The following is a 7,065-nucleotide window of genomic DNA, read 5'->3' as shown; positions in this document are numbered from 1 at the left end:
TCTTCTCACCACTCTCTTTCACACAACCCCATAAACACTCTTCCCTAAAAACCCCTCACCAATCACCTCAATCTCTCTTCCCCACTAAACCTTCACCACTCACATCCACCCACTCTTCCCAATAAACCTACCTCATAAACTCCACCTACCTTCAAAATTCAAAACCAATTTCCCACCCATATGGCCGAACCTTAACCCCCCTCCCTTCCCTATATAAAGACCTCCATTCTTCATCAAATTCACACAACACACCCCTCTACACTCCTCTTGGCCGAAACCACATCTCCCTCTCCCTCTCCACATTTCTTCTTCTTCTTCTTCTATTCTTTTGTTTATTGCTCGAGGGCGAGCAATATTCTAAGTTTGGTATGGTAAAAGCATAGCTTTTTTGTTTTTCCATTACCATTGATGGCATCTAAGACCGGAGAATCCTCTAGAAGAGGGAAAGGGAAGATAAAAGCTTCCACATCCGAGTCATGGGAGATGGAAAGATTCATCTCCAAAGCCCATCAAGACCACTTCTATGATGTTGTGGCCAAGAAGAAGGTGATCCCTGAGGTCCCTTTTAAACTCAAAAGAAATGAGTATCCGGAGATCCGACATGAAATTCAAAGAAGAGGTTGGGAAGTTCTAACAAATCCCATCCAACAAGTCGGCATCCTAATGGTTCAAGAGTTCTATGCCAATGCATGGATCACCAAGAACCATGATCAAAGTAAGAACCCGGATCCAAAGAACTATGTTACAATGGTTCGGGGGAAATACTTAGATTTTAGTCCGGAAAATGTGAGGTTGGCGTTCAACTTGCCATACATGGAAGAGAACGCACGCCCCTACACAAGGAGAGTCAACTTTGATCAAAGGTTGGACCAAGTCCTTATGGACATATGTGTAGAAGGAGCTCAATGGAAGGTTGACTCCAAAGGCAAGCCGGTTCAACTAAGAAGATTGGACCTCAAGCCTATAGCTAGAGGATGGTTGGAGTTTACTCAATGCTCAATCATTCCCACTAGCAACCGGTCTGAAGTTACTATAGACCGGGCCATCATGATCCATAGCATCATGATTGGAGAAGAGGTGGAAGTTCATGAGATTATACCTCAAGAACTCTACAAGGTGGCTGACAAGTCCTCCACCATGGCAAGGTTAGCCTTTCCTCACCTCATTTGCCACCTATGCAATTCAGCTGGAATTGACATAGAGGGAGATATGCTCATTAAAGAGGAAAAGCCCATCACTAAGAAAAAGATGGAGCAAGCAAGAGAGCCCAGTCTTGGAGCTCAAGAGGCGCAAGAAGCTCATTTCCATGAGATCCCTGAGATGCCTCAAATGCACTTTCCTCCACAAAATTATTGGGAGCAAATCAACACCTCCCTAGGAGAACTGAGTTCCAATATGGGACAACTAAGGGTGGAACATCAAGAGCACTCCATCATGCTTCATGAAATAAGAGAAGATCAAAAAGCAATGAGGGTGGAGCAACAAAGACAAGGAAGAGACATAGAAGAGCTCAAGGACATCATTGGTTCCTCAAGAAGGAAACGCCACCATCACTAAAGGTGGATTCATTCCTTGTTCTTCTTTCTTCTGTTTTTTGTTTTCTATGTTATGTGCTTATCTATGTCTGTGCCTTCATTACATGATCATTAGTAGTTAGTAACTTTGTCTTAAAGATATGAATGTCCTATGAATCCATCACCTCTCTTAAATGAAAAATGTTTTAATTCAAAAGAACAAGAAGTACATGAGTTTCGAATTTATCCTTGAACTTAGTTTAATTATATTGATGTGGTGACAATGCTTCTTGTTTTCTGAATGTATGCTTGAACAGTGCATATGTCTTTTGAAGTTGTTGTTTAAGAATGTTAAATATGTTGGCTCTTGAAAGAATGATGACTAGGAGACATGTTACTTGATAATCTGAAAAATCATAAAAATGATTCTTGAAGCAAGAAAAAGCAGCAAAGAACAAAGCTTGCAGAAAAAAAAAAAAAAAAAAGAGTGTGCTTAAGAACCCTGGACACCTCTAATTGGGGACTTTAGCAAAGCTGAGTCACAATCTGAAAAGGTTCACCCAATTATGTGTCTGTGGCATTTATGTATCCGGTGGTAATACTGGAAAACAAAGTGCTTAGGGCCACGGCCAAGACTCATAAAGAAGCTGTGTTCAAGAATCATCATACTGAACTAGGAGAGTCAATAACACTATTCGAAATCTGATGTTCCTATAGATGCCAATCATTCTGAACCTCAATGGAGAAAGTGAGATGCCAAAACTATTCAAGAGGCAAAAAGCTATAAGTCCCGCTCATATGATTGAAGCTCTGTTTCATTGATAGTTTGGAATTTATAGTATATTCTCTTCTTTTTATCCTATTTGATTTTCAGTTGCTTGGGGACAAGCAACAATTTAAGTTTGGTGTTGTGATGAGCGGATAATTTATACGCTTTTTGGCATTGTTTTTAGTATGTTTTTAGTAGGATCTAGTCACTTTTAGGGATGTTTTCATTAGTTTTTATGTTAAATTCACATTTCTGGACTTTACTATGAGTTTGTGTGTTTTTCTCTGATTTCAGGTATTTCCTGGCTGAAATTGAGGGACTTGAGCAGAAATCAGATTCAGAGGTTGAAAAAGGACTGCTGATGCTGTTGGATTCTGACCTCCCTGCACTCAAAGTGGATTTTCTGGAGCTACAAAACTCGAAATGGCGCGCTTCCAATTGCGTTGGAAAGTAGACATCCAGGGCTTTCCAGCAATATATAATAGTCCATACTTTGGCCAAGAATTGACAACATAAACTGGCGTTCAACGCCAGCCTTCTGCCCAAATCTGGCGTCCAACGCCAGAAAAGGATCCAAAACCAGAGTTGAACGCCCAAACTGGCACAGAAACTGGCGTTCAACTCCACAAATGGCCTCTGCACGTGCAACACTCAGGCTCAGCCCAAACACACACCAAGTGGGCCCCGGAAGTGGATTTATGCATCAATTACTTACTCATGTAAACCCTAGTGACTAGTTTATTATAAATAGGACCTTTTACTAGTCTTTTTTACAATCTTTGAACGCATTGTTCTTAGACCATGGGGGCTGGCCATCTCGGCCATGCCTGGACCTTCACTTATGTATTTTTAACGGTAGAGTTTCTACACTCCATAGATTAAGGTGTGGAGCTCTGCTGTTCCTCAAAGATTAATGCAAAGTACCACTGTTTTCTATTCAATTCTTCTTATTTCGCTTCTAAGATATCCATTCGCACCCAAGAACGTGATGAAGGTGATGATTATGTGTGACGCTCATCACCATTCTCCCCTATGAACGCGTGCCTGACAAACACTTCTGTTCTACATGAATTAAGCTAGAATGAATATCTCTTAGATCTCCTAACCGGAATCTTCGTGGCGTAAGCTAGAATGATGGCGGCATTCAAGAGAATCCGGAAGGTCTAAACCTTGTCTGTGGTATTCTGAGTAGGATTCAATGATTGAATGACTGTGACGAGCTTCAAACTCGCGATTGTTGGGCGTTAGTGACAGACGCAAAAGGAGGGTGAATCCTATTCCAGCATGATCGGGAACCGACAGATGAATAGCCGTGCCGTGACAGGGTGCGTGAGCATATTATTCACTGAGAGGAGGGGATGTAGCCACTAACAACGGTGATGCCCTTGCATAAAGCCAGCCATGGAAAGGAGTAAGACTGATTGGATGAAGATAGCAGGAAAGCAGAGGTTCAGAGGAACGAAAAGCATCTCCATTCGCTTATCTGAAATTCCTACCAATGATTTACATAAGTATCTCTATCCCTATTTTATTATATAATATTCGAAAACACCATTATCACTTTATATCTGCCTGACTGAGATTTACAAGGTGACTATAGCTGCTTCATACCAACAATCTCCGTGGGATTCGACCCTTACTCACGTAAGGTATTACTTGGACGACCCAGTGCACTTGCTGGTTAGTTGTATCGAAGTTGTGACAATTATGAATTAAGATCAAAGCACCAAGCTTTGGAGCCATTACCAGGGATTGTTCGAGCCTGGACATCACAATTTCGTGAACCAAACTCCACCACCTTTTACTCATGTGGTTGCCCATGCTCTCCTCCTTGCTTGTCCTCCTTGTGTCCCTCTTGATTGCTCGTACTCCCACTCCCTTTGCTTTTTCCTATAAAGATAAAATAAGAAAAGTAAGAATTAATATCATAAAAAAAAACAATTTAAACTTCACGGCTAGAATAATAAAAATAAGAAAAGATTTTGTTTATTCATGAACTCCAACTAACTAACTAACTGTGTATCCTTATATGCACATTGGTGGCACCATGGGGTGACACCAAACTTAGTTTGGAGCACTGTGATAAAAAGTTCTGTTCAAAGCTCTAAGACTAGCATGCTCTCAGTTGCATTCATGCTTTCTTGGCATGCTTTGAACACCAAACTTGTTCTTCACTATATACTGCCTATTAAGGATTTCACCAAGTGTTTGTCAAGTCTGGGTTGGAATTCATGAACATTGACTTATTCACTATTTTCTAAAAGCATATAAAACATGGGTTGCCTCCCATGAAGCGCTTCTTTAGCGTCACTAGCTTGACGTTTCTCCCTCATCAGGGTGGTTGGTAATGCTTAAAGTCCTCCTCTCTTGCTGTGGACTTATATCCATTGGTTGTATCAATGATCTCTACATGTTCCAAGGAGAGAACTCTGTTGATAGTGAAGACCTTAGGTAACTGAGATGGTACAGTGGGGAGATTAGGGGGGATATCTGGGAAGTAAGCTGAGATCACTTTATCCCCTGGAGAGAAGTCCTCTGTAGGGATTTTCTTGTTCCTCCACCCCCTTGGTACCTTCTTCTTTGTCCCTTTTGATGTTGCCTTGCTCTTTGTGACTTCTTCTTCTAAGGGAATTTTGTTGTTGTCTTCACATGTCTCTGGTGGTTTAGGTTCCTCCAGCTTTTCCTTGAGCTGTGACAACTGCTTATTTCCTTGTTCATCAACCAAGGGCTTTCCCAGATGGGCTGGTTGTGCTTCAGTGCTTGCTTCCTCTGTCAGCATCTCATTATGATCTTTGCTTGGTTCTTTGTTCTCTTGGTCTGATTCTTGTGAGAGTTTGAAGACATTAAAGCTAAGTCGTTCATCATGGATCCTCAATATTAGCTCCCCTCGCTCCACATCTATGAGTGCTCTGGCTGTAGCTAGGAATGGTCTTTCTAATATGATTGGGTGAGTGTGACTCTCTTCCATGTCCAGAATGACAAAGTCTGTGGGAAGAAAGTATTTCCCAACCTTTACCAACACATTTTCCACCACTCCTATTGCTTGCTTTTGAGTTTTGTCTGCCAGCCTGATGACTACATCTGTGGGCATTATCTCATTGATCTTCAGCCTCTTCACAAGGGATAAGGGCATTAAGTTGATGCTTGCTCCCAAATCGCAGAGTGCTTTATCAAACATTGTTTCTCCTATGGCACAGGGGACATGAAAGCTCCCTGGATCTTTTCTTTTTGTAGGCAATTGTGGTTGAATGAGGGCACTGCACTCCTTGTTCATCACTATAGTTTGGCCTCCCTTGAGTGAGCTTTTCCTGGGAAGCAGCTCCTTCATATACTTGATGTATGCAGGCATTTGTTGAATAGTCTTGATGAATGGTATGTTGACATGCAGAGATGCAAACAAATCTAGAAACCTTGAGTATATTCTCTTCTCTACAGCACCATTGAGCAGTTGGAAAAAAGGTGCATAGAGTCTCAGCAGCTCCTGTTTTGAGATTTCTGGTTCTTGGTAATCTTTTTCCTCCTTCTCTGCTAAGGTGTCTCCAGGTTGTTCTGCCGACTTGTTTGGCTTGTCCTCAGTCTCCTTATCACTTATAGTGACCATCTTGCAATCTTCACATCTTAATTTCTTTGTTTCACCTCTCGAATTCTTCTCTGTGTCACTTGGGAATCCATCTGTGGGTTTGGAGATCTGCTCAGAGAGATACCCCACTTGAGATTCCAATCTCTTGATTGTATCTCCTTGGTTCTTAAAATTTGCTCGCACTTCCTCCTTGAATGCCTTGTTGTCTTGAATCTCTTTGCTTATGCCTTCAAGTAGATTCTCAATCCTTGAGAGTCTGTCATCAAATGATGGTAGATTGGGATTAGAGGTGGAAGGATGAGGTAAGTTATTTTGGTTTTGATATGAATGTGGAGAGGTGTTGTTATGGGGGTGTTGATATGGTCTAGATGTGAAATGTTGGTGGGCTACATTGTTGTTGGGATTTGAACGTCTTTGATCTAGGCCTTGGTCTTGTTGATTTTCCCATCCAAAGTTTGGGTGATTCCTCCATCCAGGGTTATAGGTCTTAGAGTATGGATCATGGTTTTGCCTAGGTGAATTCCCAATGTAGTTGGCTTGCTCCTGACTACCCTCTGCTTCTTCATTTACTCCTTCTTGGGTTGTTGATGAAGTAGTGATTGCTGCTACTTGGTTCCTCTCCATCTTCTTGGTGAGGTCAGCCAGCTGCTGGGTAATGAGCTTGTTTTGGGCCAGCAAAGAATCTACATTGTTTAGCTCCATTACTCCTCTAGTGTTGCCTCTTTCAGAAGCATAGAAATAATCATTCTCTGCTACTGTTTCAATGACATCTATGGCTTCCTCAATGGTCTTCTTCTTGTTCAAAGATCCTCCGGATGAATGGTCTACTGCCTTCTTTGATTCATATGACAGGCCTTCATAGAAAATGTGCAGCTGCACCCATTCGTTGAACATATCTGGTGGGCACCTTCTTGTTAGGTCCTTAAACCTCTCCCATGCTTCATAAAGAGTCTCACCATCTTATTGCCTGAAAGTTTGGACCTCAGCTCTCAGCCTATTGATTCGTTGAGGAGGGTAAAATCTTGTTAAGAATTTATTCACCACATCTTCCCAGGTTGTCAAGCTCTCCTTCGGGAAAGACTCCAGCCACTTGGCTGCCTTATCCTTGAGTGAGAATGGAAATAAGAGCAGTCTATAGGCGTCAGGATGAACACCATTAGACTTCACTGTGTCACATATTCTCAGGAAGGTGGTTAGATGTT

The 7,065-nt window shown here is 41.8% G+C and overlaps 1 non-coding gene across 1 annotated transcript; it reads left to right on the top strand.

The window, feature by feature from the left end:
* The first annotated feature begins 6,752 nt into the window (after nt 1–6,752).
* Nucleotides 6,753–6,859, top strand: LOC148581225 (small nucleolar RNA R71). Its single transcript, XR_015896535.1, has one exon. It is a non-coding gene; the product is annotated as a small nucleolar RNA R71 (small nucleolar RNA).
* Nucleotides 6,860–7,065: the final 206 nt, after the last annotated feature.

Source organism: Arachis ipaensis, chromosome B10, assembly GCF_059453495.1.
Source record: "Arachis ipaensis isolate K30076 ecotype BB chromosome B10, ASM5945349v1, whole genome shotgun sequence".
Classification (NCBI taxonomy): Eukaryota; Viridiplantae; Streptophyta; class Magnoliopsida; order Fabales; family Fabaceae; genus Arachis; species Arachis ipaensis.
Note: the sequence above shows the minus strand (reverse complement) of the source record. Positions and strands in the feature narration are given on the sequence as shown.